Raw genomic sequence first — 7,470 nt, forward strand, 5'->3', positions numbered from 1 at the left:
TTGTGTCTTTGAATTCTCAGGTCTACAGTCATTGAAACTGGGTTACTTCTAGAGAAGGAATGATTATTAATGCTCAGTGGCTTCTTTTTGTTGTTGTTAGGGGTTGTTGAGTGGGGTCCAACTCGTCACAACCTTATGTACAAAGGACAACACACTGCCTTCTCTTGCACCCTCTTCATAATAATGGTATGTTTGAGCCCAGTGTTGCAGCCACTAAGTTAGTTGATCTTATTAAGGACTTTTTAGCTGCAAGTCCCCTGATCTTCATGATGTCCTTCTTCAGAGATTGATTCCTCCTGATGACATGTTTGAAGTACATGAGAGGAAGTCTCATTATCCTCTATTCTAAGGAGCATTTTGGCTGCACCTCTTCCAAGACAGATAGGTTTGTTCTTCTTTCTGTCCATGGTATAGCTGATATCCTTCACCACCATAATTCAAAAGGATCAATTCTTCTCTAGTCTTTATTCATTGCTCAGCTTTTGCTTGGGTCAAACACACCTTAGTCCTCAAAGTAGATATCTTTGCTTTTCAATATTAAAAATAAAAAAAAAAGACTTTTGGAGCACATTTGCCCAAAGCAATGTATCATTTAATGTCTTGACTGCCACTTCCCTGGACATTGATTGTGAGTCCAGAACAAATGAAATCTTGGAAATGTCAATCTTTTATCCATACATCATGATGCTACTTGTTGGTTCAGTTGTGAGAATGTTTATTTTATTCATGTTAAGGTATAATCCATATTTAAGGCTGCAATATTTATCTTTCTCTTCACTTTCAACAAGCGATGTTGCATCACCTACATATCACAAGTTGTTGAAGAGTCTTTCTACAATCCTGATGTTGTTTTCATCTTCATAATCCATCTTCTTAGATTATTTTCTTAGTGTGTTTTTGTTGTTGTTGCTAAGTACCGTCAAGTCAGTTCTCGCTGACAGTGACCCTGTATTGGGTTTCTGAGGAGCAGCTGATGAGCTTGAACCATTGACCTTGTCGATGAAAAAGGATGGTGAAATGATTCAATCCTGACATACCTCTTCCCTGATTTCAACCCACTCAGCATCCCTTCTTCTGTTTCTTGGCTTCTTGATTTATGTAAAGGTGCTGCATGAGCTCTATTCAGAGCTCTGGAATTCACAATCTTTGCAATGTTATCCATAATTAGTTATAATCCACATTTCAGTATTATACTCAAGAAAAACCTGAAGCTGCATATCTTTAAGGAAGCAGATAATCCCATATTTTCCCACAAAGAAGCTGGTGCATTTGAACCTTTAGCCTTAGATTAGCATTCCAAGGAGTAACCTGGTATACCACAAAGTTCACCATCTGTCATTGTAATAACTGGTAGATCCAGAATTTAATTATCTTATTCAAGAAAATATTCTTATTTGCAATGTTATATAGTGTGAGGGTACGAGCATTTGTTCATAAAACTTAAGGAATAAGAATGAGGGTGCTTGGTGAGGCCAGTAAGAACAATAGCAATTGCTTGATACTGGTCCTGCACCTCTTCTATGCAAAGTATTAAGTCTTAGAGTGGTGGTGGTTGGTGGTTATGTGCCATGGAATCGGTTCCAACTCATACCAACCCTGTACAGGGTTTCCGAGGCTGTAACTCTTTATGGGAGCAGAAAGCCTTAGAGTAGTAATATATAATTCCTCTTAGTTATCCAATGCTGCTATAACAGAAATACCACAAAGGAATGACCTTAACAACCAGGAATGTATTCTCTCACAGTTTAGGAGGCTGGAAGTCTGAATTCAGAGCACTGGTTCTGGAGTAATGTCCTTGCCTACTTTCAGCATCAGTAGGCCTAAATTTCTTTGGGTTCCTTCACGTGGTTTAGAAACAATCTTCCCTGGATCTAGGAGCTTCACAATGCAAAGACCTGAGTCCAAAAAGGATGCATTCCATTGCCAGTTCTTTCTTTGTGGTAGTATGTTCCTCGTTCTCTGCTCAAGTCTCTGTCCTTTTATCTCTTGTAAGTTAAAAGTGCTGTGTGTTGTACCCCTGGGATCTCCCATAAATTGGATATACTAAGTGGTGGTGGGATTAAGGTTGTTGTGATAGTTAAGTACCATTCAAATGGCTCCTACTCATACCTACTATAAATAGTGTTACTGAGACTGTAAACTTTTGTGGTAGCAGAAATCCTCTTCTTTCTCTGAAGGAGCAACTGGTGGGCTCAAACTGTTGACCTTGCATTCCCCAGTGCAATGTCTATCCTCTAGAGCCACCTCGCCCCCAAATTGTTAATCTGCTTATTGGTTTATCACAACAAATCACATCATAGGAAATAACTTAATCTCAATTGTCAAACCATTGACATCCTGACTCAACCAAGTTAAAACAAAACTTTAACTATCATATCATCAAAGTCTTCTCATGGAGGCTCATGATTTCTTAGGGTAATAGTATACATTCTTGCTATAAATCTTTCCAACTTTAATATTTCTTCAGAACAGTGGTATCACATATCCCATATTCCTTATTTTTGGGAAATTAATCTTATTCAACTGATTTAAACTTAGAATCACAGATGGCAATGACCTAGGATAACTTTATATCAACATCCCTTTTACAAAATGAAAGGAAAAGTCAGAAGTGACAGCTTCATAACATATAAATTCCTTCGCTACTGAAACGCATGAGTTTTCAATTCAATTTGCACCGTAGAATCACCTGGGAAATATTTTTAAATTTCTGCTGCCCAGGCCACAGTTGTAGGTCCTTCGACTTAATTGTTCTGATGTGTTACTTGGCAATGGGATTTTCTTAACTCTGCCTCCCCGGGTGTTTCTAAAGTGAAACAATGGTTAAGAACTTCTGCATTAATATTTCCTCACATTGGTATGCTCTTATAAACAAATATGTGATCTTGGTGTACCGAGGGTGCAGTGGCTTGAACCCAACTTTTTGCTTGCCAAAAGAGAAGAAATGAGGGAGCAAACTGAATAGTATTTGTTCTTCTACTTTATGCTTTGTCTACATACAGGTGTTCTGCAATAATATCTTTTCCTCAGCTTTATTTTATTAATTTTTCTTTAGAAGAAAGAGAGAAAATGAAAAAGTATTATTTTTAGCAGCTACAAATGAAATGTGTTTGAGAGTAATGGAAGTTCAGAAAATTAAGATTTGATTTAGTTCTGTTTCAGAACCAATTTTATTTAAAGCTGACGTTTTCTGTAAAGGTGCAGATAGGAAACATTTTAGATGGATGGGCCATACAATCTCTATTGCAACTTGTCATACTGGCATTATAGCTCAACAATACGTAAATACATGTATGGGCTTGTGTTCCACTAAAACTTTATTTACGAAAGTATTAAATAAGTGGTGGGCTAAATCTGACCTGCAGACTGGAGTTTGCCAATCTCTAAAGTGTCAAATTAAAATACTACCACTTTGTAGACTGCCAGAACAAACAAATCTGTGTTGGAAGAAGTACCACCAAAATGGCCAGACTTCATCTCTCATACTTCAGACATATTATCAGGTAGGACCAATCCATAGAGAAGGATATCATACTTGCTGAAGTGGAGAGTCAGCAAATAAGAGGCAAACCACCAATGAGATGGACTGCCAAGTGACAGCATCAATGGGCTCAAACATAGCATCAATTTTAAAGATGGTGAAGGACTGAAAGATGTTTCATTCTGTTGTGCATACAGTCATTATGGGTCAGAACCAACTCAATAGCATTTAACTAACAATTTTGCTTGATGATGAGCTAACACTTTAAAAATGTCAAAATTCAAGTGAAGAGCTTCCGGTTTTGGCAGTGGCAGAGGAAGACTCAGGAAGGACAGGCTCTGTGGGGGATGGACTGAAAACCCAGAGTAGCTGCTTTCACAGAACAACCCCAGAGCTCTGGATCAAATATAAGGTCCAGGGCATCAGTTTCCGGTACCCACTGGTGGAAAAATCATAGTATAAAGGAAAATATTTTGATTTAGGAATTGATCCAGACACAAGACTCCCTCTGCAGGCACCCTGCCCTGGCTGAGTTCAGAGGGCAGGGTCACAGCCCAACCAGCTTTGTGAACTGGAGCTAAAACCCTGTGTAGGGACATTTTCAAAAGGAGCTGTGTATGTGTGTGTGTTGTGTGTGTGGGGGGGTGAGATTCTACACATTTCTTCCTCTTCTTCCTTTTCACGCCTTCTCTGCCCAGCCTGGACGCCTTCAGGCAGGTGGGCATGCACCCCCCAAAGATTCCAGCATTGAGCCCACAGCTTTCCCACAGCATAGAGAGGAAGACCACCCATTGGTCTCACATCCAGATTCTTTGGTGACTGCTTATGACATCTGGCTCAGAGTCCCAGCCCTAAAGTTAACGTGTGCAGGACAATTTACTCCTGTGTCCCAGCAAGAAAAAAGCAGTGCTGGCCTGACAGACAAACCATATGAACAATCTGTAAAAGCCCAACACAAAAGGACACAACTAGGGAGGGCGTGGCCACAGCCAAGCAGAGGCAGTGACCCAGCGCTAGAAGCCACAGAGCTGCACATCTGGAGGGAGAGGGGTGACCAATTTTTCATCTTTCACTTTTCATTTTTCATGTATCTTTCCTCTTCACTCCTATCGCAATTGCGCCATTACTGCCCAGCTCAGATGCCTTCATGCAGGCGGGAGCACACCCCCAAAAGGGTACAGCATTGCACCCATAGTTTTCCATTGGCACAGAAAAGAAACCCCCAGGCTGCTTCTTATGACATCTGACTCTGGGACCCAGCCCCAAAGTTGAGTTTTTGCCTGCACAGCAAAGGCCAGTGGACAATCACAATTTTATTTTTGTTTTTAATTGGTGGCTTCTGTCTCTGCTTCTATATTGTTTCTCTCTTTGGTCTTTTTGGTCCCACTTTTTTCCCCAGGGGTTGGAGCTTTCTCTCACTACCTTATCCAAGAAGAGGCAGCAACTGTGCTCATATAGCCAAGTTATAAGCATACCCTGTAATACCCCACCATCTGGACAAGAGCCAAATCCAGCTGCTAGGCAGGTGTTACACATATAAAAGGGAAGCCTATCTCCAGATCATATCTGCCAGGAGACGCTTAGTAAGCTTAACAACAAAGCAACATATATGCATTTAAGCATTAAAAACCCACATAACTACTGAAAATGTCCAAGAAAACACAAATAAAGATTTCAACACATGTCCAAAAACAGAAAAAAATAACTGAGACAAATGAGCTGGAAGCAGACAAAGATTTTCTAGTATAACAGCAGGCTCTGGATCTGCCTGAGATGGAATTCAGAAGAATTATATGGAAACAAATTCAAATGCTCTGAAAAGGGGTGGAGGAATATAAGAAAGAAATCAGGAAAGTGCTACAGGAGCAATGAAACAAGGTAGATATGGCATTAGAAATGATATAATACCTGCAAAAAGAAGTCAATGTGATTAATAATAAGATGTCAGAAATGGACAATACACTGAAAGGGCAAAGGAGTAGAATGGAAGAGATGGAAGCCAGATCCAGCGATCTGGAAGACAAACCTTTCAATAATATAGAAGAGCAAGTAGAAAAAGGATTAAAAAGTCAGAAGAGAGTCAAGATTCATGCCAGTTAACATGAAGAGGGTTAACTTAAGAATTATTGGCTTTTCAGAACAGAAAGAATCACAGAAGTCCACAGAAGAGATAGTTGAAGAGCTTCTGGAAGAAAATTTTCCTAACATCTTGAAAGATGTTCAAGAAGCTGGAAAAAACTCAGGAAGGATAGACCCCAAAAGAAAATCACCAAAACATATCATAATCAAGTTTTCCAAAATCAAAAACAAGGAGAGAATCCTAAAAGCAGCCAGGGTAAAGAGAAGTTTTACTTACAAAGGCAAGCAAATCAGATTAAGCTGTAATTTCTCAGCAGAAATCATTCGGCAAAAAGGCAATGGTGAGACATATATAAAACCCTAAAAGAAAACAACTGTCAACCAAGAATCATCTATCCAGCAAAACTGTCAATCAAATACAATGGTGCAATCAAAATATTCCAGGAAAAACAAAAATTAAGAGATTTTGGAAAAGCCAATCCAATGCTTCAAAACATCCTAAAGGGAGTTCTTTGAAATGAAACCAGCAAGAACACACAACCACCAGAGATTGACAGGCATGGCAACACCACCTGAAACTCAGTCGACAGCAGAGTTCAGAACAGAACAAAATTACAGCAATGAATTCAGAGGACCTGTGAGGCCAACCAAGAATTAAAATATTAACAATGTCAAAGAAGGGAAAAATATAGGAACAGAGACCCAGGTGGTAAGGAGGTCGAGCAGATTGCAGTATACAATAGACTGTCTTAAATACAGGGAAAACTTAATAGACTATAGGGTAACCCAAAAGAAGAGCAATACTTCACAATTTACCATGAATATGAAACTCCAAGCAGAACAAGGAAACATTAAAACTAAGAAAAAAACAACAAAAAATTGCAAAAAACCTGAACTGAGCACAAGAAGGCATGAAGAGCAAAGAAACAAACAGCACCACAAAAATTAACATAATGCAGTTAATGCATACCTATCAATAACTACACTGAATGTCAATGAAATAAAGCACCAGTGAAGAGACAGTGAGTGGATGAATGGATAATAAAAGAAGACCCTTCAATATGCTGTCTGCAAGAGACACAATTTACCCACAAAGACAAAAACTAAAAGTTAAAGAATAGAAACAAATATACCAAGCTAACAGTAATAAAAAACAAGCAGGAGTGGCAACACTAATCTCTGATAAAAGAAACTTTAAGGCAAAAACCAGCATAAGAGATAAAAAAAAGGACACTATCTCATGATTAAAGGGTAAAATTGAGCAAAATGACATAACCATAATTAACATCTATGCTCCCAATAAATGAGCACCAAGATATATAAAGCAAACCCTACTAGAATTGAAGAAAGAAATAGATAAATCTGTAATTATAGTGGGAGATTTTAATACGCCACTTTCGAAAAGAGGTAGAACCACCAGTAAGAAAGTTGACAAAGCTACAGAGGCACTACACAGCAAAATCAACCAAATTGACCTCTTAGACATGTACAGAGCATTCAACCCAACAACAGCAAAATACACATCTTTTCCAGGGCACATAGAACATTCTCCAGAATTGACCATGTGTTAGGTCACAAAGCAAGCCTCCATAAATTTACAAACATCAAAATACTACAAAGCATCTCTTCAGACCACAATGCCATAAAATTAGAAATCAACAATAAGAAGACCAAGGAAATAAAGTTTAACACATAGAAACTGAATAACATCCTGCTGAAGAGTGACTAGATAGCAAAAGAAATTAAACGAGAATTCAGAAAGTTCCTAGAAAAAATGAGAGAGAAAAAACAACATACCAAAATCTTTGGGATATGGAGAAAGATGTGCTGAGAGGACAATTTATTGCAATAAATGTTCATATTCAAAAAGAAGAATCAAAATTAACACATTAACACAGCTTCTCCAGGAA

The sequence above is a fragment of the Chrysochloris asiatica genome, unplaced genomic scaffold (genome assembly GCF_000296735.1).
Source record: "Chrysochloris asiatica unplaced genomic scaffold, ChrAsi1.0 scaffold00058, whole genome shotgun sequence".
Taxonomy (NCBI): domain Eukaryota; kingdom Metazoa; phylum Chordata; class Mammalia; order Afrosoricida; family Chrysochloridae; genus Chrysochloris; species Chrysochloris asiatica.